The sequence below is a fragment of the Aquarana catesbeiana genome, linkage group LG08, assembly GCF_042186555.1.
Source record: "Aquarana catesbeiana isolate 2022-GZ linkage group LG08, ASM4218655v1, whole genome shotgun sequence".
In the NCBI taxonomy this organism is placed as follows: domain Eukaryota; kingdom Metazoa; phylum Chordata; class Amphibia; order Anura; family Ranidae; genus Aquarana; species Aquarana catesbeiana.
Genome location: NC_133331.1, coordinates 256,680,566 through 256,707,015, shown reverse-complemented (window position 1 = coordinate 256,707,015; position 26,450 = coordinate 256,680,566). Strand labels below are relative to the sequence as shown.

The 26,450-nt window shown below is 42.7% G+C and overlaps 1 protein-coding gene across 2 annotated transcripts in view; it reads right to left on the bottom strand.

The window, feature by feature from the left end:
- Positions 1-26,450, bottom strand: part of CNTF (ciliary neurotrophic factor) — a 48,501-nt gene that overhangs the window by 19,215 nt on the left and 2,836 nt on the right. Inside the window, exon 1 of one of the 2 annotated variants that reach the window (XM_073597065.1) lies at positions 17,758-17,776. The exons of the other annotated variant lie outside the window; for it this stretch is intronic. The gene's annotated coding sequence lies outside the window, so the exon portion shown is untranslated. Of the gene's footprint in view, positions 1-17,757; positions 17,777-26,450 lie in introns of those variants that run through there. 2 annotated transcript variants of the gene reach the window in all.

Genomic DNA, 26,450 nt, shown 5'->3' with positions numbered 1-26,450 from the left:
TCCCTACTGACACCATCCACTGCTCTACTGACACCAACGTCCGTCCTACTTACACTGTCCATTGCCCTACTGCCCTATATATATTTACACACACGTAGGTGTGTTTGTATTGCACACCCTAATGCAATAGGCTGGGCACACCTATGCCTAAAATGTTGTTTATATGGCAGAGTTAGGTGGTCTGTAGGTTGTATATACCCCCCTCACAAAAACTCTCATTCCACCACATCCCTCTCATCACACAACAGTGTTTGATTACTTCCCACTACACACAATTTTTGTAAAAAAAAAAAAAAAACAAAACAAAAAAAGTGACTGCACTCACAGATAAAATAAATATATAAATAAGTGGAAAAAATGGATTTTCACATAAGAGTAATTATTTTGCATATTGCACTTATATGAATTTTAGATTGCAAATGATGAATTTTTGATATTTCTTTTGTACAGTTATTTATTCACTTATTTATTCATTTTGTTTGTCTGCCAGCGCAGTCACAGTTTTTCTTACATATTATTGGCTGGTGCGCAAATAAGTATAATGATTCAGGTGGTACAGTCCCATACTGATTTGATTCTTTTTTTACCCACAATTTTTGCTGAGGAGCTAAGGAGAGGTCATCAAGCCCTGTATGATGGTCTGATCTGAGAGTGATCCCATAACTCCTGTGTAGAGACAGGAGGAAGAGAGCACCACCCACACCTCCTCCCAGCTCTCTCCCCCTCACTGATGCTATGTGTAATCTTGCCAGCAAAACATAAAGCTGTGGGGCTGCCTGACCTGTCCTTAGCAACCAATGACGTCATTGGTTGGTAGGGCTCAGGCGGGTGGTCCACACAGCTTTCCGTTTTGCTGGCAAGATTACACATAGAAGCAAGGAGGGGGAGAGAGCTGGGAGGAGGTGTGGGTGGTGCTCTCTTACTCCTGTCTCTACACAGAAGTTACAGGATCACTCTCAGATCAGATAGAGTATATGTTCGGACAGTTTTTTATGTAATTTTTTTTTTATGTCAGTTTGTAAATGGATAGAAAACTGGCTAAAAGACAGAATTTAGAGAAGAGTGGTTAATGGCTCTTACTCTGAATCCTCTAAGGTTATTAGTGGTGTACCCCAAGGTTCAGTGCTGGGACCCTTACTTTTTAATAGTTTATAAATGATATAGGGTCTGGGATTAAAAGTGCTATTTCAGTGTTTGCAGATGACACCAAGCTATGGAGTGGAATAACCTCCTTACAGGATGTCTCCAACTTACAAGCCGACCTCAATGCACTGTTTAATTGGGCAACTATGTGGCAAATGAGGTTTACTGTTGATAAATGTAAAGTTATGCACTTGGGGGCTAAGAATATGCATGCATCATACATACTAGGGGGAGTACAACTGGGGAAATCCATAGTGGAGAAGGATCTGGGGGTTTTGGTAGATCATAAGCGCAATAATAGCATGCAAAGCCAAGCTGCGGTTTCCAAAGCGAGCAAAGTCCTTTCTTGTATTAACCACTTCCCAACCGCCGCACGACGATGTACGTCCTAAGTTTGAACGGGGATATCGTTGTTATGGCAGCAGCTAGCTGCCATAACCCCGGTATCCCCGTTTTCGTGCGGCGGCCGGCTTTCAGATAAAAGTGGTCCCTGCGGCAGATTCGCCGCGAGATCACTTTTATCGGTGGCGGGAGAGGGGCCCCCCCTCCCGCCGGGATCCGGTGCCCTCCGCCGCTTACCGGAGCCGTCGGTAGCGGCGGAGGCGATCGCGTCCTGTGCAGTGGTGTGTCTGGAGACGAGAGAGGCCAAGATGGCGCTTACTCGTCTCCATGACACTGCTGGGCGGAAGCGACGTCAAAACGTCACTTCCGCCCACGCCTCTTAAAGGCATATTTTTTCAAATGTCATTTTTCTAAATGACTTTTTTTTTTTTTATTGCATTTTAGTGTAAATATGAGATCTGAGGTCTTTTTGACCCCAGATCTCATATTTAAGAGGTCCTGCCATGCTTTTTTCTATTACAAGGGATGTTTACATCCCTTGTAATAGGAATAAAAGTGACACAATTTTTTTTTTTTTTAAACAGTGTAAAAATAAATAAAATATTGTAAAATAAATAATAAAAATAAAAAAAATTTTTTTTAAACCCCCCTGTCCCGACGAGCTCGCGCGCAGAAGCGAACGCACACGCGAGTAGCGCCCGCATATGAAAACGGTGGTCAAACCACACATGTGAGGTATCGCCATGACCGGTAGAGCGAGAGCAATAATTCTAGCCCTAGACCTCCTCTGTAGCGCAAAATATGCAACCTGCAGAATTTTTTAAACGTCGCCTATGGAGATTTTTGAGGGTAAAAGTTTGACGCCATTCCACGAGCGGGCGCAATTTTCAAGCATGACATGTTGGGTATCAATTTACTTGGCGTAACATTATATTTCACAATATAAAAAAAAAATGGGATAACTTTACTGTTGTTTTATTTTTTTATTCAAAAAAGTGAATTTTTTCCAAAAAAAGTGCGCTTATAAGACCGCTGCGCAAATACGGTGCAAAAAAAAGTATTGCAATGACCGCCATTTTATTCTCTAGGGTGTTAGAAGAAAAAACATATATAATGTTTGGGGGTTCTAAGTAATTTTCTAGCAGAAAAACCTGTTTTAAACATGTAAACACCTAAAATCCAAAACGAGGCTGGTCCTTAAGTGGTTAAGAGAGGTATGGACTCCAGAGAGAAAGATATCATTTTGTCCCTGTACTAATCATTAGTAAGACCTCATCTGGAATATGCAGTTCAGTTTTGGGCACCAGTTCTCAAAAAGGATATCTGGGAACTGGAGAAAGTGCAGAGAAGGGCAACCAAACTGATAAGAGGCATGGAGGAGCTCAGCTATGAGGAAAGATTAGAAGAACTGAATTTATTCTCTCTTGAGAAGAGGAGAAAGAGGGAATATGATCAACATGTACAAATACATAGGTGGTCCATATAGTGAACTTGGTGTTGAGTTATTCACTTTAAGGTCATCACAGAGGACAAGAGGGCACTCTTTATATCTAGTGGAAAAGAGATTTCATCTCCAAACACGGAGAGGTTTCTTCACTGTAAGAGCTGTGAAAATTTGGAATATACTCCCTCCGGAGGTGGTTCTGGCCACCTCAGTAGATTGCTTTAAAAAAGGCCTGGATTCTTTCCTAGGTGTGCAGAATATAACTGGGTACTAACATTTATAGGTAAAGTTGATCCAGAGAATATCCGATTGCCTCTCAGGGGATCAGGAAGGAGTTGTTTTCCACTGCTGTAAGCAAATTGGATCATGCTTTGCTGGGGGTTTTTTTTCGCCTTCCTCTGGATCAACTGTGGGTATAGGATTGTGTATAAGGGATTGTATGATTTTTACTAACTTTATAACGATTTTGCTGCCACTGGGCATTCTTCGCAGGACCCCAGGGTGATGCGGCAACCCGGTTGAAAAACACTGGTGTACAGTATTATCACTGATCACTATATTAGTCTCACTGGTGATGTTAGTAGCAGTTAGTGTCAGATTGCACTATTGCAGTCCCACTGTAATTTGCTGATCACTGCCATTAGCAGTATAAAAAAAATTACAATATACACCATAGTTTGTAGATGCTATAACTTTCACGCAAACCAATTAATATACACTTATTGTGATTTTCTGTCCAAAAGACATGTAGCAAAATACATTTTGGCTAAAATTTATGAAGAAATTAGATTTTTACCTTTTTTTTTATTTGATATGTTTTTTGTTTTTTTTTTGTTTTTATTTTACAAATTTTTGGTCATTTTTTGTTTATATTGCAAAACACAAAAAAACCCCAAAAAACAATGGTGATCAAATACCACAAAAAGTAAAAAAGAAATATACATTTTGTTTGGGTACAGCGTTTCATGACTGCATCTAGTCATGAAAAGGGTAAAAACCTTCCGGATCTGAAGTGGTTAAAGTACAGCCAAAACTTTTTTTTTTTTTTTAGCTTTAGACTAAAGAGTGTGGAAGGCATAGAAGCCCTGTCTGTATGTTCACTGACACCCCGGTCAGGCTATTACTGTCATTGTAATGTCATAAGCTGTCAGAGGGACAGTAAAGCTGGCCATAGAAGGATCAAAATTTGGCCAGCTCAGCAGGGAACGCCTGAATTTCAATCCTTCTATGGCTGTTCCCATTCGAGAAGAGTCGAACTAGTGATCAACTTCTATTACAAATAAATGTTGGAAAATTTGTGCTCGATCTGCACATGCAGCCAAATGGCTGCAGCACTGATCAGTGTATTCTGACAGCGGAGGGGGCCTGCTGTCAGAATACAATAGCACATCAGGGAGGATTCCTACATCTACCTCAAATGTGTGGATCGGGAAATCTGTTCATTTTTAATTTTTGATCATCTATCCAGCTGATAAAAAAAAACAAACAAACTATCCATCTATGGGCAGTTTAAATAAAGTAAAATGCGCCCAATGGCATCATGGACAGCAAAACAAAGCTAACAGAAAAATTTACTTTTTACTAGTCACCAAAAAATTTTTGGCTGGAGTTAGGTTTTAAATCTTTTTGGCCCCTTTACACTAAGCTGCTGCCTTATATTACTGCACACACATTAACCACTTGACCTCTGGAAGATTTACCCCCCTTCATGACCAGGCCATTTTTTGCTATACGGTACTGCGTTACTTTAATAGACAATTGCGTGGTCATACAACGCTGTACATTCACAGTGCCGTGAAAAAATATTTGCCCCCTTCCTGATTTTTTATTTTTTTGCATATTTCTCACACTTAAATGATTCAGATCATCAAACAAATTTTAATATTACACAAAGATTACTACAAGAGTAAATCCAAGATGCAGTTTTTAAATTATTATTTCATTTATGAAGGGAAAAAAGCTGTTCAAACCTACCTGGCCCTATGTGAAAAAGTAATTGCCCCCCCCCCCCCCCCATGCTAAATCATAAATGAACTGTGATTAACCACAATTTTTTGGAAAGCTGAAGAAAATTTCACTTGCCACACCCAGGCCTGATTACTGCCAGACCTGTTGAATCAAGAAATAACATAAATAGAAGCTGTCTGACAAAGTGAACAGATCACAAAAAAAGCCACACATCATGCCACAATCTAAAAAAAAAAAATCAAGAACAGATTAGAAACAAAGTAATGTACATGTATCAGTGGGGGAAGGGTTTCAAAGCCATTTCTAAGGCTTTGGAACTCCAGTGAACCACAGGGAGAGCCATTATCCACAAATGGAGATAACTTGGAACAGCGGTGAACCTTCACAAGAGTGGCCAGCCTACAAAACTTTTTCTAATCAGAGCTGTATATTGTATATGTTAATGTGGTCCTGAAGAAGCAGGTGCTTCCACAAAACCCGTTGACCAACTTACTATTGAACAGATACATGAATCGCAATTCTTCTACCAAACATACCATGATGCTCTGTTCTGTATGGTATACAATTCTATGTTTTTATGGCTTTTTAAAAAAATATGTAAATGCATTAAAATTTGTATTTTTTAAAATATATTTAGTGTGGCGTGTTCTCAGAGGCATATTTAACGTCCTGTTCTTACTCTAGTTCCTTCACTTTCCTCTTTTTTCAGGGAAGACATTGCATATTTCAGCGGGGCAATGCTAAACCTCATAACTGCATTTATGACAACAGCATGGCGTTGTAGTAGACGAGTCCAGGTGTTTTACTGGTCTGCCTGCAGTCCAGGCCTTTCACCAACTGAAAATATTTGGCGCATCCTGAAAAAAGAAGATCCGGGACTGTTGAGCAGTTAGAATCTTTATAACCTTTCTCTCCCTAAACTCCAGCAATTGGTCTCCTCAGTTTCCAGACGTAGAGTGTTGGTAAAGGAAGAGGGGATGCTACTCTGTGGTAAACATGGCTATGTCCTAAATTTTTTTAACATGCGTTGCTGCCATCAATTTCAAAATTGCCTTATTTTTTCTTAAAATGGTCCATTTTAGGTTTCTGATTTTTTATTGTGAATAAAATATGGGTTTAGTATGAGATTTACAAATCATTGCATTCTGAATTTATGTCAATTTTATACTTTTTTGGAATTGGGGTTGCATTTTATTTATTTTTAAAAAATGGCAATTGTTTAGGATTTACAGTGCTTTAGCAAACTAAACGTCATTCATTTAATTTATATACATCTATCTACTTTAGCAGCTGCTGAATAAGATATCAGCCACATAGATGCACACAATGCAGCAGAGTGTTCCTATGTAATGAGCAAACATGGCCTCCCATTAATATCTATACATGTTCATATATGATTGCAAATTAATACTAAAAGGTACAATGTTTCTGGGGAATGGGAGGTGGTCATTTAGGGCATCAGATTCATATTGAATAAGATTATTTATATTATTCCAATTGGTTTTACACATACAGTGCATCTAAAAATGAATTAGAAATAATTTGCCTTTAAATCACAGTTTCATGCAATGGCGATATTTGACTACTTACAGTAGCTCACAAAAGTAAGTACACCCCTCACATTTTTGTGAATATTTTATTATATCTTTTCATGTGACAACACTGAAGAAATGACACTTTGCTAGAATGTAAAGTAGTGCGTGTACAGCTTGTATAACAGTGTAAATTTGCTGTCCCCTCAAAATAACTCAACACACAGCCATTAATGTCTAAACCGCTGGCAACAAAAGTGAGTACACCCCTAAGTGAAAATGTCCAAATTGGGCTCAAAGTGTCAATATTTTGTGTGGCCACCATTATTTTCCAGCACTGCCTTAACCTTCTTGGGCATGGAGTTCACCAGAGCTTCACAGGTTGCCACTGGAGTCCTCTTCCCCTCCTCCATGACGACATCACGGAGCTGGTGGATGTTAGAGACCTTGTGCTTCTCCACCTTCCGTTTGAGGATGCCCCACAGATGCTCAATAGGGTTTAGGTCTGGAGACATGCTTGGCCAGTCCATCACCTTTACCCTCAGCTTCTTTAGCAAGGCAGTGGTCGTCTTAGAGGTGTGTTTGGGGTCGTTATCATGTTGGAATACTGCCCTGCGGCCCAGTCTCTGACGGGAGGGGATCTTCAGTATGTCACAGTACATGTTGGCATTCATGGCTCCCTCAATGAACTGTAGCTCCCCAGTGCCGGCAGCACTCATGCAGCCCCAGACCATGACACTCCCACCACCATGCTTGACTGTAGGCAAGACACACTTGTCTTTGTACTCCCCACCTGGTTGACACACATGCTTGACACCATCTAAACCAAATAGGTTTATCTTATCAGACCACAGGACATGGTTCCAGTAATCCATGTCCTTAGTCTGCTTGTCTTCAGCAAACTGTTTGCGGGCTTTCTTGTGCATCATCTTTAGAAGAGTCTTCCTTCTAGGACGACAGCCATGCAGACCAATTTGATGCAGTGTGCAGCGTATGGTCTGAGCACTGACAGGCTGACCCCCCACCCCTTCAATGTCTGCAGCAATGCTGGCAGCACTCATACAACTATTTCCCAAAGACAACCTCTGGGTATGACGCTGAGCACATGCACTCAATTTCTTTGGTCGACCATGGCGAGGCCTGTTCTGAGTGGAACCTGTCCTGTTAAACCGCTGTATGGTCTTGGCCACCGTGCTGCAGCTCAGTTTCAGGGTCTTGGCAATCTTCTTAAAGCCCAGGGGCCATCTTTATGTAGAGCAACATAAAGTGGAGCCATAACCAAATTTAACACACCTGCTCCCCATTCACACCTGGGACCTTGTAACACTAACAAGTCACATGACACCGGGGAGGGAAAATGGCTAATTGGGCCCAATTTGGACTTTTTCACTTAATGGTGTACTCACTTTTGTTGCCATCGGTTTAGACATTAATGCCTGTGTGTTGAGTTATTTTGAGGGAACAGCAAATTTACACTGTTATACAAGCTGTACACTCACTACTTTACATTGTAGCAAAGTGTCATTTCTTCAGTGTTGTCACATGAAAAGATATAATAAAATATTAACAAAAATGTGAGGGGTGTACTCACTTTTGTGAGATACTGTTCCTTTGCAGTGGGCTGCAAGTTCATTTGAATAGAGGAAGGTTAAAACCGCTGTCAGTTTTTTGTTTTTTTTTGCCATCTGTATCTAAATAGGGCAATTTGCCTTCACTTCCTGTCCTGTAGACTCAACAGGAAGTGAGAGGATATCTTTGCAATGTGAGGGAAATCTGCTTAGTTGTCATGGGAACAAGTATCCCTGCTGGAATATCTGCCCTCTGTTCCTGTTCTGGTGACAATCACTTTCTTTTCTTGTGATGTTGGCAACCAGGGAAAATTTGAGAGGTCAGATCTCCCTAACGGGGACACTGACAGAAATACAGACCTGACAGTGGTTCTATTCCCTCACCACTCTATCCAATTGTAAAAAAAAATGAAGTTTTGCCTTTAGTTATACTTTAAGCACACTGAGGAACCAGCACCCAATAGACATGTGTGTCAGAAATAAAGATTCTGATAAAGGCTGTAGCACCTAAAGGTGTTGTAGATAAGGGGTATCTGTAGATAAAAACAAACTGTGCAGCTTTGACCAAAGTTGAATAATGCCCTTGCTATTGGTGTAGGCCATTTACCTACCTCATGAAGCTTGAGTGGAATACGTCCGTCCAGGATGTTGTTAAGAGACTCCTAGCTGTTACTTTTCATCTCCACCATCACAGGAGTGAGGTTTAAAATGCTGAGCTCAGAGCTACTGTATCAGGAGAGAGAAAATGCATGTGAGGGGGTCTGAATCAGAGAAACAGCTCACTCATGTGATGGTGGGTGTGAAGACTAACAGCTAGGCCTGTCTTAGTAATGTACTTAGCAATATCCTAGAAGTTTTCCAGTCAGGCTTCATGAGGTACCGTATTTATCGGCATATAACACGCATCGGCGTATAACATGCACCCCAAGTTTAGGAGGGAAACTTACATTTGAAGTGTGTATCAGCAGCCTTGCCCAGTGTCCATCTGCAGCCTTGCCCAGTGTTCATCTGCAGCCTTGCCCAGTGTCCATCTGCAGCCTTGCCCAGTGTCCATCTGCAGCCTTGCCCATTGTCCAGCCTTGCCCAATGTCCATCTGCAGCCTTGCCCAGTGTCCATCTGCAGCCTTGCCCAGTGTTCATCTGCAGCCTTGCCCAGTGTCCAGCCTTGCCCAGTGTCCATCTGCAGCCTTGCCCAGTGTCCAGCCTTGCCCAGTGTTCAACTGCAGCCTTGCCCAGTGTCCAGCCTTGCCCAGTGTCCAGCCTTGCCCAGTGTTCAACTGCAGCCTTGCCCAGTGTTCATCCGCAGGCTTGCCCAAAATTGCAGCATTAACGTTTAATGACTGCGCCGCTGAGATTTTTTAAATTATTGCGCCGCTTGTCTCGGAGTCCCGCCCATTGGCCCGGCTCCATCTGCAGCCTTGCCCAGTGTCCATCTGCAGCCTTGCCTAGCGTCCAGCCTTGCCCAGTGTCCATCTGCAGCCTTGCCCAGTGTCCATCTGCAGCCTTGCCCAGTGTCCAGCCTTGCCCAGTGTCCATCTGCAGCCTTGCCCAGTGTCCATCTGCAGCCTTGCCCAGTGTCCAGCCTTGCCCAGTGTCCATCTGCAGCCTTGCCCAGTGTCCATCTGCAGCCTTGCCCAGTGTCCAGCCTTGCCCAGTGTCCATCTGCAGCCTTGCCCAGTGTCCATCTGCAGCCTTGCCCAGTGTCCAGCCTTGCCCAGTGTCCATCTGCAGCCTTGCCCAGTGTTCAACTGCAGCCTTGCCCAGTGTTCATCCGCAGCCTTGCCCAAAATTGCAGCATTAACGTTTAATGACTGCGCCGCTGAGATTTTTTAAATTATTGCGCCGCTTGTCTCGCAGTCCCGCCCATTGGCCCGGCTCCTATGATGGACACATCACCGTTCCAATGGCGGGGCTAGGAGGCGGGACTGCGAGTACACAGTAAAGTTGGCTCGGTCTTTTTCGGCGATGCTCGCTCCCCTCCCACTCAGACAGCAGGGAGGCGGGACAGCGTCACTACGAGCACAGCCGAGAAGAGCCGAGCCGAGTACACTCGGCGTGGCTCAGTCTTTTTCGGCAACGCTCGCTCCTCTCCCACTCAGACAGCAGGGAGGCTGTCTTGGTCTTTTTCGGCGGCGGCGGCTTTTCCCCTCACAAACAGCAGGGATCGGCGTATAACACGCACCCACGATTTTCCCTTGATTTTAAGGGGAAAAAAGAAGTGCGTGTTATACGCCGATAAATAAGCTACATAAAATGGCCTACACCAATAGCAAGGACTTTATTCAACTTTGGTCAAAGCAGCAGAGCTTGTCCCTTATCTGCATAGGCAGTTTTTTGGTAAAGTGAACTAACCCTTTAAATGCAGAGGAATTTGGCCTCAACATTAGGGATTAGTTTGGATCCTAGTCTGAACCCACCTGAGCTATTCTCCCAGCCGCTGAGGCATTTCCCACCCCACAGGCGCACATATGCAAGGGACATACAGTGCCTTGAAAAAGTATTCATAGTTCATACCCCTTGAAATGTTATACATTTTGTCAGGTTACAACCAAAAACATAAAATGTATTTTATTGGGATTTAATGTGATAGACCAACACAAAGTGGAAGGAAAATGATAAATGGTTTTCCAATTTTTTTTTACAAATAAATATGTGAAAACTGTGGCGTGCATTTGTATTCAGCCCCCTTTACTCTGATACCTCTAACTAAAATCTAAAGTTGTGGAGAAGTTTAAAGCAGGGTTAGGTTATAAAAAAATATCACAAACTTTGAATATTTTACAATCAAGGGGTTAATATGGTGCACAATGGAGGTAGCCGAGTACATATAACTAAAAATGGTGGGGGGAAGGGGGGGGTTGGGGGTTCCTGAGAGGGGGAACTTGGTGGTGGTAGTTAATGTTTCACAACAAGTTCAGATATTAGTCCATGTGAGGATAAAATGATGCTGAATAAATGGAAGGCAGCCAGTCTATAAAAGCTAGAAGAAGCTCTGGAACAATAAAAAAGAAAGAAGGACGGCGCCCTCTAAGTGCAGCATATATGTTAAAAATATTTATTACAACAGATAAAAACACTTTGTAAAGTAGTTTCATCCGCGTGCTCTCGGGGAATGTGGGTGTCACGGGCCAGTGGGGGGGTTCCTGGGATGTGAGTCCTGTGACCTGGGTCCTGGTAGCTGAGAGGAGGGCGGGACTATGTATAATAATTGGGCGCGTAGGTAACCATGGAGATGGGGTGTACACAATGTGGAAGGGGAGTGAAGGGAGACGGGGAGTGGGCGGGGAGTGAGGAGGGGGGGAGGAGATATGCAAATGAGTATGTTGTGGTAAGAACATATATGTGTGTATATGGATCGTGGGGTAAGGAGAAGGCGGTCTATATGAAGAGGAATGTTGTATTGATTATAGTGGACGGGAACAAAATACCGTATTTATCGGCGTATAACACGCGCCGGCGTATAACACGCACCCCAAGTTTAGGAGGGAATTTTAAGGAAAAAAACTTTTAGGAGGAAAGTTTAAGGAAAAAAACTTACATTTAAATGCCCATCAATGCAGCCTCATCAGTGTCCATCTGCAGCCTTGTCAGTGTCAATCTGTAGTGTTGTCCCCCATTGCAGCCTTGTCCCCCATTGCAGCCTTGTCAGTGTCAATCTGTAGTGTTGTCCCCCATTGCAGCCTTGTCCCCCATTGCAGCCTTGTCAGTGTCAATCTGTAGTGTTGTCCCCCATTGCAGCCTTGTCCCCCATTGCAGCCTTGTCAGTGTCCCTCTGTAGCCTTGCCCTGTGTCGTTTGCATCTTTGAAAATGGCGCTTTCGGCCATTCTCGGTGGCTCTCGGCTGCTTTCGGCCATTCTGGACGGCTCTTGGTGGCTCTCGGCTTTCGGCGGCTCCCACGGGACTGCGAGAGGCGCCAAGAATGGCCGAAAGCGGCCGAAAGCTGTCGAGAATGGCCGAGAGCCGCCGAGAATTGCCGAAAGCGGCCGAGAGCCGCCGAGAATGGCCGAAGGCGGGCGAGAGCCGCCAAGAATGGCCGAAGGCGGGCGAGAATGGCGGCGCCATTTTCAAAGATGCAAATGTGTGGGTGGGCCCAGAAGCCTGTCTGGGGCCTACCACAGCAGCAGAGGAATGGTCCTGGGCTGTCTATCCTGAGTGAAGAAGCTGGACAACTGAGGAGATCCCAGGGGAGGACCCTTCATGGAAGGATCATGCAGAGTGCTGGTCTGGAGAGGGGCCTGGTGACTTGGTTGGAGGACATATCCTGAAGTAGTCTTATTGCATGGTACTGCCGGGTTGGCTTAAAGGTTCAAGTACTGTGTCTGACATTCATCGCAACCAATACATCCTGTGGCAGAGGATCGTACGGGTTTTATTCCAAACAAGTCTGTGGCAGAGACTTATGTTCGTGCTACGTACTGGCTGCTGGGCAAGTGAGAGAGGCCTATCCAGGCGAGCAAAGATTGAATACCACAAAGGGAATGCATTCAACTACAAGTGTTCAATTGCAAAGAACGTTCTAAAGAATACTAAGGAAAGGTATTTGAGCTTCCCTGCAACTTTCCTTCTGCCTCTTTCCTGCTACTTCCTTCGTTACTTGTTTATTAAAGCATTGGAAAATATATTCAAGTGTTTGGTGTATACATTGTCCAGAGGTAAACTCAACAGGACCCCTAGACCCGGTGCAACAGAGGTATCGAGAGTGAAGGTAACAACCCGCTTTAAACCAGCAGCTCCACCGAGAGTTAGTGCTACATGTGGCTGTGGGGTGGGGAATGCCTCAAACGCTTATGATCGGCAGCGGCAGATTCCTTGTTAGATAGTTCAGGTGGGTTCCGACTAGGATCCAAACACACCTGAGCTCATCTCTACTCACCAGTTCCAAAAAGGTAAGTATTCAAAGTCCTCTATTGTAGCAATCATTCTTAAGGGGTGTTTTGGGGTGGGGGGCAATCTAATCCAAAAGGCAGCAAAGACAGTGTGATACTGCAAAGTGTCAGTTTATAGGGAAAGATCAGTAACACAGAATCCATCCAAACTGGGACAGAGCAGAAAACAGCCCACTGGAAATGTATTACATTGCAAACTTGATAAGGTCACCATTGTGAACGCAGTGTAGGAAGTCAGAGAGTAGGGAAAACACAGTGGTGGGTGAGGGGCTAAAAAAAACCCCAACAGCAAATTAAACATACCGTATTTACGATAGCAGCACTAGAGCTAGGGTCACACCTATGCGTTTTCCAGTGCGTTTTTCAGAAACGCCCTACAGCCCATTTAACATAAGTTCCTATTGGTCACATACACATCTATGCAGTTTCCATTTTTTGGACAGTCGCAGGGACTATTTTTTACACCCAGCTCGGTGCTTTATTGGCTCCATAGACTTCACTGAAATCACATCCAAAACATATTCATTTTCTGCATGACAACAGACACCTCCTCCTAGCAAAATCAACACTTCCCAAAAACGCAATAAAAGCATGCATGAAAAAAAAAAAAAAAAAAAAAAAAAAAAAACACAAAACATGCTGGAAAATGGGCCCCCGAAAAAAGCATCAACCGCACATTCTTTGTTGGTTGAACTGGATGTACGTGTTTTTATTTTTTTGTCAACCAGATTAACAATGTAATATGCACAGCTGTGAACCTAGCCTAAGGCTCCTTTCACACCTGGGCGTTCTGGATCGCGGGAGGAATCGTCGCAATTCTGCCCACGATTCCAGAATTCGTGGCAGAACGCGGAACGCGTTTGCGATGCCATTATTTCTTAATGGCACCCTAAACGCGGTGCGATTTTAAAGCGATTGTCAATCGACAAATCACGGTACAGTCACAGCAACAATCGCAACCGCAAGCGCTCCGGGATCTGTGCCAAGATTTGGAACATGATCTTCTTTTTGAGCGTTTTTGGAGCAGAGGGAGGCCCAATCAAATGAATGGTGCCGCTCCAAAGTAAAGAATATAAAAAATGCGTGTAAAAAAAAATGAGCGGCTGCAGCTGTTGCAAGTAAAAGAAAAATTCCAAATTTTGGGTTGTCCCCAGAAAAGCAATAGTGGGGAAATCTACCAGTGGGGACACTAGTTCTGGTGACCTGGGGAACCCCCGGAGAATTCCCTTCATTTGAAGGGATTTTCTCTCACTTCCTGTTTGGCTATAGGACAGGAAGCGAAGGGAAATCTGTGCAATGGGACACAGATGGCAAAAAAAAAAAAATCCAAAGAAACATTTGCTTAGAGTTCCACTTTAGGTGTGCATGAGGCCTTAGGCTGGATTGACACTAATACGCTTTTTGATGCTTTTTGCATTTTGTAGAAATGCAGGGAATTTTTTTTAACATGGGTTCCTATGGAACAAGTTCACATCAATGCATTTTTGTGCCTCTGCGTTTTTGGAAAGGGTTGGGGACTTTTTTTTCCTGCAAAATGCAGCGTTTTGTATGTAATAGACTTCAATGGACCTGCATCCAAAACGTTTTTACCGCGTTTTGCGATTTCATATTTTTTTTATACATTCACTGTATATAGCTGGTTGCTAATGAGCAGGCCGGGAAGCATCGTCCTTAACAAACAATGAATCTTCACCAATGAGTCATCAGCTGTCAGCGGGCTTCCCGCTGACAGCGGGGGTTCTCAGAGCACCCCTTACATCAGAGTTCCCCTTTACACCAGAGGCCACAGTGTTCCCCCTTACTTCAGAGTCCTCTCCGTAAATCAGAGTTCTCAGTGTTCCCCCTAACATCAGAGTCCTCTCCGTAAATCAGAGTTCTCAGTGTTCCCCCTAACATCAGAGTCCTCTCCGTACATCAGAGTTTTCAGTGTTCCCCCTTAAATCAGGATTCCCAGAGCATCCCTTATGTTAAAGTCCCCAGAGTCCTCCCTTACATCAGAGTCTGCAGAGTCCCCCCTTACAGTGAAAGGGAACTCTGAGGACTCTTATTATTAACTTCATATGTTTAGAAATGTTATTTATTAGCAAAATATATGTATAAAAAAATAGCTGTGCGCCGCTGAAGTGTTTGGGTTTGACTTGAAGAAAGGGTGGCAACCCTAGGCGTATCGCTGGGTACAGTATTCAGCCCCATCCAGGCACTGCTTGCCATAGACTTTGACAGGCAGCCTGCTGCAGGCCTGGATGCTAAACCAGTCCATCCTGGGGGCAATAAAACGCAGGGAGGAGCACACTGCTCCTAGACGCCCCGTGTGCAAGGGGCAGTGTGTCTTTATTGATCTTACTCCGGTTCAGCGTTACAGCCTGTGGTAAAACAAAAAATAATACTAAATGATGCGATTAAATATTGCAAAATAGAAAACTGTAATCTGTTCTTTAAAAAAAAGGAACTGTGATTTGAGGGCCAGTTCACACCAGAGCACAGGGTGGCACCCGCATGCGATCTGCATGCGGGTCCCAATGTATTGTTAACGGCATCCCAAAGGCAGATCGCAAATGCAGTGCTTTTGCGAGCACCAAGTCTCATTATACTACAGTAGTACCATGCGATATAATGCAGTGCGTTTTTAAAAGTAGATGAAAAATGTAAAGTGAGCACTTAGCGGAAAAAGTAAAGAAAACAGCAGCTAGCACTAAAAGGGACAATAAACCAAACCTTTCCGGTAAAATAGTAAAAACAGTGCTGCGCTCAAACACAACAAAATAAAATTTGCAAAAACTATGTCACAAAACATAAATATATCCTGTGAAGAATCCAAGTGAATGAATAGTTACTGTCCCTTTAAATGACATGAGACAATAATGTTCAACTGTGGGTATAGTATTGGGTATATTGGATTGTACGTTTTTTTTTTTGTTTTTTTTTTGTTTTTGTTTTTTTTTTTTTTATGGTTGGACTGGATGGACTTGTGTCTTTTTTCAACCTGACTAACTATGTAACTATGTAACTATGTCCCATGTCATTAAATGTCCCATGTTATTTAAAGGGACAGTAATCATTTATTAACTTGGATTCGTCGCTGGATATATTTATGTTTTGCGACATCGTTTTTGTTGATTTTATTTATTGTGTTTGAGTGCAGCACTGTTTTTACTAGCAAATTAATGGGCTGACAAAATGCACAAATGTGCATTTCTCTGCATTGGTCGCCGTTTATAAGGGGTGCAGGGTGACACCCCCCTAATCCATGCGCCCAGCCCCTAATCTCCATGCAGGGCGCCAGACGCTGGATTTCAATGTTTTTTGTTTTTTTTTTAAGCACATGATTAGAGCCTGAGGCTCTAATTGGCTTCCAAAAGGGTGGGCACCCACTTATGTGACATTAGCAAATTAAAATTCGCTAAGGTCTTCCTGCTTCTCCTTCTGGCCAATCAGGAAGCAGGTCCTGAGACCCAATTGGCCAGGAGTCCTAAGACCAGTTTGGCCGGGAGGAAAAGCGACAGCCGGGACTCGGGACAAAATGAAGGGGGGCAGCCGTCAAAGCCGCTACCTGCATGGGTTAAAGCGGAGTTCCACCCAAAAATGGAACTTCAGCTGTCTGGACTCCTCCCCCCCCCTACAGTGTCACATTTGGCACCTTTCAGGGCGGAGGGGGGCAGATACCTGTCTACTACATTTATTTGCTCCCACTTCCGGTGAAAGATCGCCGCAGTGTCGGCGACGTTCTACGCCATGTCCGGCCCCTCCTCTGCCCCCCCTGCCCCCACTGTCTTCTGGGAGAAACACAGGTCCCAGAAGACAGCAGGGACCACTTGGAACGGGGAGCGACTCGCACATGCGCAGTAGGGAACCAGGCTGTGAAGCCGCAAGGCTTCACTTCCTGATTCCCTTACTAGCAATGCCGGCGCCTCATCCCGGAGCCGAGGGGACGGATCGGCTTCGGGTGAGGACATCGTAGGCGCCCTAGACAGGTGAGTGTCCTTCTTTTAAAAGTCAGCAGTTGCAGTATTTGTAGCAACTGGTGATCGATGGAGTGAGCGACGGGCGAGCTGGTGGGGGGGGGGGGAGTTGAGGGTCCAGATGTGTTTGCTGCTCCCCCCCCCCCCCAAAAAAAAAAATTTGAACACCAGCCGCCATTGGATCCCAATGAGAATCAGTCCTGAAACAGGAATATCGAAGGGCCTGCGATTCAGGTGCAGTCAAATTTCAGCTCATTCACCTGAATGGGCTGAAATCACAAAAGGCCGCAGCAAAAGTAGTGCATGCACCACTTTACAAAACGCAGAGCAACCGGATGGCGTTTGCGTTCTGCATTTGGAGTGTCATTAGCATTGCACTGACACCCGCAGCAGACCGCGTTTTGAATGCGGTACAGGAAACGTGTGCAACTTTCTATTTTTTGCTAACATTTGTACAGTGTACTTGTGTTTGACAGCACTGATGTATACACCAGTACAGCGGGCATACAAATCATTCATGGTGATGAGCGGCTGTATGCTGCATCTGGGCTGCCTGGGTGGAGGAAATAGGGCTCCAGTTATGCCGAACGAGCTCAGATGGCCCGCATACAAGACCTTCATTCACTGAATGATCTCCCTCTGGTGCAATCTTACAAATGATTTGCATTCCTGAGCCAACATTGCATTCTCACACCAATACATTGTTTTCTTTTCACTTACTGGCCAGTGCAGAGTTCCCGATTGTTATTTTCTGCATTCCTAAAATATCAAAATGCCTGTACCATGAGATAAAAAAAGAAATAAAAATGGAATGAATTGACTTTAATCTCTTCCCAATGAGAGTATGTACGCTCTAATGAGCAGGGCCCTCTAATTCCTCCTGTATTGAATTGTATTGTAACTGTACTGCTTACCTTCAAATTGTAAAGCGCAGCGCAAACTGTTGGCGCTATATAAATCCTGTATAATAATAATAATATACGCGGCCTTAGAGAAGTTCTTCCATGGGGCTGCAGATGTGTGCCGTTGTGTTTGTGCTGCACAGCACACTTCCAACACAGAGACCAAGCTGTCAGTGATATCTCCGGTACTAACAATCGGGAACCGGAAGGACTGGTTCCCAATCACTTGATCGCTGTGGTAGCTTCTGATTGGCTATCACAGTGATCAGTTACCCCTTGTTTTCTAGACAAAAAGAGGGGGGGATTATCCCGATGTGAAAGAAGAAAAGATATATATATATATATATATATATATATATATATATATATATATATATATATATATATATATATATATATACATATACACACACATATATACAGCAGCCAGCACGGCCAGAGACAACAGCAAAAAGTTAAATCATGCAATAAAATGCAGCGTATATATATACATATATATATATATATATATATATATATATATATATATATTATATAATGACAGTATATAATAATGACAATATATGCTGTGATTAGTAAAACACACTGAAATATAAAAATAGTCCACCAAGTGAAAAAATGGTGTGAATATAAATATATAAAAAATGGCAATATATAATAATTAGAAAAGCTACAATTTCTGGGGAAATTGTGAAAAGTGTTCTTGCCTCTACAACTGGAGTGGGCGGAATAACTGGGTGGAGTGGCTTGAGTAACTGTTGTGTGGTTGGAGTGGCTGGAGTAACTGCGAAAAGTGTTAAAAAGCTTAATATTTTAAAAAGTATAAATAGTAGTAAAAAAGTTGAAGAAGTCCCATCATTAGCTGAAAGAGCTGAACTTCTTTTTCAAAAATGATTTTTTTTTTTTTTCAAAAATGATTTTTTTTTTTCAAAAATGATTTTTTTTTAAATGATTTTTTTTTCATGGGGTGGTCATAATGTTTTCGCTGATCATGGGGTGGTCATAATATTTTGGCTGATAATGGGGTGGTCATAAATGATTTGGCTGATAATGGGGTGGTCATAAATGATTTGGCTGATAATGGGGTGGTCATAAATGATTTGGCTGATCATGGGGGGGTCAAAATGTTTTGGCTGATCATGGGGGGGTCAAAATGTTTTGGCTGATCATAGGGTGGTCATAATGTCTTAGCTGATCATGGGGTTGTCAGCTTTTGTCACCTCCCACTCTAGTTTTGAACATTTCACCATTCATTCCTATGGGACCAATTTTGCCACAAAAATGATTATATTTCGTGAACCATTCGGCGAAACGTTCCACTTCGTAATGGCACACCAATCGGGAACAATCCGCACGTTTCAGTATATTACTGTTTATGTAGTGTAAAAGCTGTGGGAGGAGTGGGTGGGTGGTAAATTTGGCTATAATAAGATTAATAATATATATGTGAGATAACAGTAAGTGGTCTTGCTATGCAAGAACACTTAAAGATAATATATGCTGTGATCAGTAAAACACACACTGGCATATAAAAATAGTCCACCAAGTGAAAAAATGGTGTGAATATAAATGTAAAATGATATCTACCAAGTAAAAAAGTAATGAAAAATGATGAATAATGAAATTTAAACAGTCCTGGTATCTGTGATTAATATCAGAAAAATAAATGCATCGATAAGGTAAGTGACATCAAATGGGAAGAGACTCGGTGAGGAGAAGCTTGTAGAAGACACCACCACCAATTGCATGAAGGCTTACCGAAAGTATTGGACTTAAAGGGGCTTATGCCTTTTAAGTCAAACAGGCTTATGGCGATAAACACCGTATATGGAAAACCATCAGAACTCTTGAACAGATCTTTGAATAGTGTTGATTAACATCAAGTCCACAGCATACAAGAACAGGAGGCTCAAAATGGAAGGAGGGATAAGCCAGAGGATATTCTTTGCTCACACGTTGAAACCAAAAATCAAAGAAAGGTTCCACATAGTGTGATATCGTTTAAAAATTGCATTTATTTAAAAAAAAGTAACAATGGAACACTCGCATTTAGAAAGTGCATAAAAAGCTCATAGAAGGACATGAAGAGGCGCAGTAATGTTGGCAGAGGTCAACCAGACGTGTTTCCTCTGCTTAGTCGTCATCTGGGGTATGGATATACCCCAGATGATGTCTAAGCAGACTTTCATGCAAAGAAACCAAAACAAATGATTTCTTGGCCATTTTTCAGAGAATATGAATGATAACACAAAAACATTTCTTTCACTCATGGTTAGTGTTTGGCTGAGGCCATTTATTATCAAATCAACTGTGTTTACTCTTTTAAAATCATGACAACAGAAACTACCCAAATGACCCTGATCAAAAGTTTACATAGCCTGGTGATTGTGACCTGATAACATGCACACAAGTTGTAAGAGAAACCTGGGTAACAAGTACACAGTGGTGCGCAGGTGCGGACATTCCAGTAAATGCACAAGAAAGGACATGTACTGGCGCATGCGTGAGTGCGCGCGGGCCGCCGCGCGCACGCATTGGCGCCAGTCCGCCTATTTAAACCTGCCAGTGACATGCACTGAGTGCTGAGTGGTCTTTTCAGCTAGTGCCTGCTTACCCAATCTGTACCAGTTTCCTGTATCCTGACCCAGGTTGCCTGAACCTCCCCTTGACCTCTTCCTGCCTACTTGTGATCCCAGCTTGTGTTTGAGTCTGCCTGATGTTCCTCTGCCTACTTGTGACTCCGGCTTGTGTTTGATTCTGCCTGATGTTCCCGTGCCTCATTGCCGACTGTGTACCGAACCTGGCCTGTGTCCCCTTTTTGCCTTTGCCTCACGTCTCAGGTACCTGCTCCGTCTGGCTGTTGATGACCCCCTGGCTTACGTCCCGGCTATGTTTCCAGCTGCTGATTTAGCGACACGGAGCTCCTGTCCTCAGTTCCGGCCCAGCGATCTCCAGCCACCTGGTTCCTGCCAAAGTCCAGCCAGAGTCATCTGCTACTTCAGCCCTCATGCCACTCTGTGTCCTCCACTCCCTGTCATCACTACCAGGGGCGTTGGACAGGAGGTGCAAGAGAAGCCCCCTCCACAGCTCTATCTCCACCAGGTACGTGACACAAGTTTACACAAAGGGGTTTGAATGGCTATTAAAGGTAAACATCCTCACCTGTGATCTGTTTGCTTGTAAGTAGTGTGTGTATATAAAAGGTCAATGAGTTTCTGGACTCCTGACAGACCCTTGCACCTTTCATCCAGTGCTGCACTGACTTTTCTGGATTCTGAGTCATGGGGAAAGCATATAAGCCTATAAAACAGGAAAGGGATATAAAAAGATATCCAAGGAATTGAGAATGCCAATCGGTAGTGTTCAAACTCTAATCAAGAAGTGGAAAATGAGGGGTTCTGTTGAAACCAAACCACGGTCAGGTAGACCAACTAAAATTTCAGCCACAACTGCCAGTAAAATTGTTCAGGATGCAAAGAAAAACCTACAAATAACTTCAGGTGAAATACAGGACTCTCTGAAAACATGTGGTGTAGCTGTTTCAAGATGCACAATAAGGAGGCACTTGAAGAAAGATGGGCTGCGTGGTCGAGTCGTCAGAAGAAAGCCATTACTATGCAAATGCCACAAAGTATCCCGCTTACAATACGCCAAACAGCACAGAGACAAGCCTCAAACCTTCTGGCACAAAGACATTTGGAGTGATGAGACCAAAATTTAGCTTTTTGGCCACAACCATAAACACTACATTTGGAGAGAAGTCAACAAGGCCTATGATGAATAGTACAGAGGTGGATGGCTGATGTTTTGGGGATGTGTGAACTACAACGGCACTGGAAATTTGGTGAAAATTGTTGGCAAGGTAAATGCAGCATGTTATCAAAAAATACTGGAGGAACATTTGCATTCATCAGCCAGAAAGCTGCGCATGGGACGTACTTGGACATTCCAACATGGCAATGATCCAAAACACAAGGCCAAGTCGACCTGTCATTGGCTACAGCAGAATAAAGTGAGGGTTCTGGAGTGGTCATCTCAGTCTCCTGACCTCAATATCATTGAGCCACTCTGGGGAGATCTCAAAACATACAGTTCATGCAAGACAGCCCGAGAATTTACAGGAACTGGAGGTTTTTTGCCAAGAGGAATGGGCAGCTTTACCATCTGAGAAGATAAAGAGCCTCATCCACAAATACCACAAAAGAATTCAAGCTGTCATTGATGTTAAAGGGGGCAATACACGGTATTAAGAACTGGGGTATGTGAACTTTTGATCAGAATCATTTGGGTAGTTTCTGTTGCCATTATGATTTTAAAAAGATTAAACACAGTTGATTGATAATAAATAGCTTCAGCCAAACACTAACCAGGAGTGAAAGAAAAATTGTGTTATCATTCATATTCTCTGAAAAATGGCCAAGAAATCATAAATTCTGCCAGGGTATGTAAACTCATGAGCACAACTGTATATATATTTTTTTTTTATGCAGAGACCCTAGAGAATAAAATGGAGATCGGCGCAATACTTTATGTCTCATCGTATTTGCACAATTGCAAACGCAATTTTTTATTTGGAAAAAATACACTTTTTTAATTAAAAATTAGAAAACAGAAAAGTTAGCCCAATTTTTTTCTATAATGTGAAAGATGATGTTACGCCGAGTAAATTGATACCTAACATGTCATGCTTCAAAACTGCGCCCGCTCGTGGAATTGTGACAAACTTCTGTACTTAAAAATCTTCATAGGCGACATTTAAAAATTTCTACAGGTTACCAGTTTTGAGTTACAGAGGAGGTGTTGGGCTAGAATTATTGCTCTCTCTCTAACGATACCACACATGTGTGATTTAACCACTTCAGCCCTGGAAGATTTTACCCCCTTCCTGACCAGAGCACTTTTTGCGATTCGGCACTGCAACGCTTTAACTAACAATTGCGCAACGTCGTGAGACGTTGTACCCAAACAAAATTGACGTCCTTTTTTTCCCACAAATAGAGCTTTCTTTTGGTGGTATGATCTGGTTTGATCACCTGAGCAGTTTTTATTTGTTGTGCTTATAAACAAAAAAAGAGCGACAATTTTGAAAAAAAATCAATATTTTTTACTTTTTGCTATAATAAATATATAAAAAAACGATTTTTTTCCTTAGTTTAGGCTGATATATATTCTTCTACATATTTTTGGTAAAAAAAAATTTGCAATAAGCGTGTATTGATTGGTTTGCCAAAAGTTTTAGTGTCTACAAAATAGGGGATAGATTTATGGCATTTTTATTATTAATTTTTTTTATTAGTAATGGCAATGATCTGCGATTTAATCGTGACTGTGATATTATGGCGGACACATTGGACACTTTTGACACTATTTTGGGACCATTGTCATTTATACAGCGATCAGTGCTATAAAAATGCACTGATTATTGTGTAAATGACACTGGCAGGAAGAGGTTAAAAATTAGGGAGCGATCAAGGGGTTAAGTGTGTTCTAGGGAGTGATTCTAACTGTGGGGGGGATGGGCAACCCAGCACATGACAGCGATCACTGCTCCCGGTGACAGGGAGCAGTAGATCTCTGTCATGTCACAAGGCAGAACAGGGAAATGCCTTGTTTACCTAGGCATCTCCCCATTCTACCTCTCCACACCGCAATCGCAGGCTGCCGGTGAACATCGAGTTCCCGGGACCTGCAGGCATGCTCCCGCATCGTGCGAACACCCGATAGGTGGCAAATTTAAAGGGATATACCTGTATGCCCATTTGCCTGCCTGTGCCATTCTGCCGACGTTTATGTGTGTGCGGCGGTCGGCAAGAGGTTAAACACCATTTACATATGTTGGCGTGACTTGCGTATGCGTTCGCTTCTGCATGCGAGCACGGAGGGACAGGGTGCTTTAAATTTTTTTTTTTTCTTGTTTATTTCTTATTTTTACACTGTCCCTTAACCGGTTCAATACAGGGCATTTTCACCCCCTTCCTTCCCAGGCCAATTTTTAGTTTTCAGCGCTGTCGCACTTTAAACAATTGCGCGGTCGTGCGACGTTGTACCCAAAAAAATTGACGTCCTTTTTTTCCCACAAATAGAGCGACAATTTTGAAAAAAAACACAATATTTTTTACTTTTTGCTATAATAAATATCCCAATTTTTTTTTAAAAAAAACTAATTTTTTCCTCAGTTTCGGCCGATACGTATTCTTCTACATATTATTGGTAAAAAAAAAAAAAAATCGCAATAAGCGTATATTGATTCGTTTGCACAAAAGTTAAAGCGTCTACAAAATAGGGGATAGATTTATGGCATTTTTAAAAAAAAAATATTTATTTATTTTTTTTACTAGTAATAGCAGCGATTGCAATTTTTTTTCGTGACTGCGACATTATGGCGGACACATCGGACACTTTTGACACATTTTTGGGACCATTTACATTTATACAGCGATCAATGCTATAAAATTGCATTCATTACTGTGTAAATGTGACAGGCAGTGAAGGGGTTAACCACTAGGGGGCGGGGAGGGGATGCTAGGGAATGATTCTAACTGTAAGGGGAGGGGACGTACAAGGGGAGGAGACTGATCAGTGTTCCTCCATTCTGGGAACACAGATCGCTCTCCTCTCACCTGACAGGCTGTGGATCTGTGTGTTTACACACACAGATCCACGGTCCGGCCCGGTTAACGGGCAATCGCGGGTGCCCGGCGGACATCGCGGACGACGGGCACACACCAGGTCCCGAGCAACGCGGCGGCGCGCGCGCGCCCCCTAGGCCGCCGGGAACCCGAGGCCGTCATATGACGTCCACCCAGGATGGGAGATCCCATCTGTGGACATCATATTACAATAGCCGGGTATTGAAGTGATTAAAGAACTTTTTTTTGATCACTTTTATTCCTATTACAAGGAATGTAAACATCCCTTGTAATAGAAATAAGCAGGACAGGGCCTCATTAACCACTCAAGGACCGCAAGGATTTACCCCCTTCCTGACCAGGCCATTTTTTGCATTATGGCACTGCGTTACATTAGCTGACAATTGCGCAGATGTGCGACGCTGTATCCAAATAAAATTGATGTCCTTTTCCCCTGTAATTTGTAATTAAACTCACCTGTATCAATTAACAGGTGCCGACAATATAGAAAATCACACAGGTAACCAGTTAAAATGGTGAAAATTTGACTCAACCTTTCTGTTGTGTGTCTGAGTGCCACACGGAGCATGGAGAAGAGAAAGAGCAGCAAAGAATTGTCTGATGATTTGAGAAAACAAATTGTGGAAAAGCATGGACAATCTCAAGGTTACAAGTCCATCTCCAGAGATCTTAAAGTGGGAGAAAAACTTCCATGCATAATTTTTACCTATAGGTAAGCCTATAATAACTCTTACCTATGGGTACTGTAAAAATCTTCTAAATGTACATATGTGGGCGCGACTCACGTATGCGTTCGCTTACGTGTGCAAGCACGGAGGGACGGGGCACTTTAAATTTTATTTTTTTCTTGTTTATTTTACTTTTAATCTTTATTTTTACACTGTCCCTTAAAAAACTTTTTTTTTATCACTTTAATTCCTATTACAAGGAATGTAAACATCCCTTGTAATAGGAATAAGCAGGACAGAGCCTCATTAACCACTTAAGGACTGGAAGAATTTACCCCCTTCCTGACAGGCCATTTTTTGAAATATGGCACTGCGTTATTTTAGCTGACAATTGCGCGGTCGTGCGACGCTTTCTTTCGGTGGTATTTGATCACCTCTGCGGTTTTTATTTTTTGCGCTATAAACAAAAAAAAGACTGTCAATTTTGAAAAAAAACAACATTTTTTATTTTCTGCTATAAAACATACCCAATAAAAAAAATCTAATTTCTTCATCAATTTAGGCCAATATGTAGTCTGCTACATATTTTTGGTTACAAAAAAACTTGCAATAAGCGTATATTAATTGGTTTGCTCAAAAGTTATAGCGTCTACAAAATAGGGGATTGATTTATGGCATTTTTATTTTTTTACTACTGGTAGTAATGGCGGTGATCAGTGATTTTTAGCGGGACTGCGACATTGCGGAGGACATATCGGACACCTAACTGACATTTTTGACACTTTTTCGGGAACCAGTGACATTATTACAGTAATCAGTGCTGAAAATATGCACTGACATTGTTCTAATGACACTGGCAGGGAAGGGGTTAACATCAGGGGCGATCAAGGGGTTAAATGTGTTCCCTGGGTGTGTTTACTGTGTGGGGGATGGGCTGCCTGGGATAACAGAGATCCGTCTAAATGCCTAAACATTTGTAATTGCAACCTGGGTGAAGTGGTGCATTATCTGACAGAAATGCAGGGGTGCCAATATTTTTGGCCATGATGGTCTGTGCCCCAGAGGACGTTGGGAATGACGAAACGCATAGGGCGGAGCCAGCTGCGACGTCACTATATCGTTGCCGGATGTGATCGGGATACCATTTTAGCGTATTCGTTTGGAGTTTTATATTGAGAAAGCGCTTTTTAGTAGATGATGTGAGTTTAATGTTTTATTTATTTTTTTTATAAAACTGTTTTATACAGAGTACACTATAAGGGTCTTTTTGCTTTATTCCTAACATAGTGTCATGCGGAGGAACAATCCATTGAGAACGCAATACAGTTGCTGGTGATGATCCGCTATCCATATAGGAGACAGATGATATCCTGATACCTCATGGTTG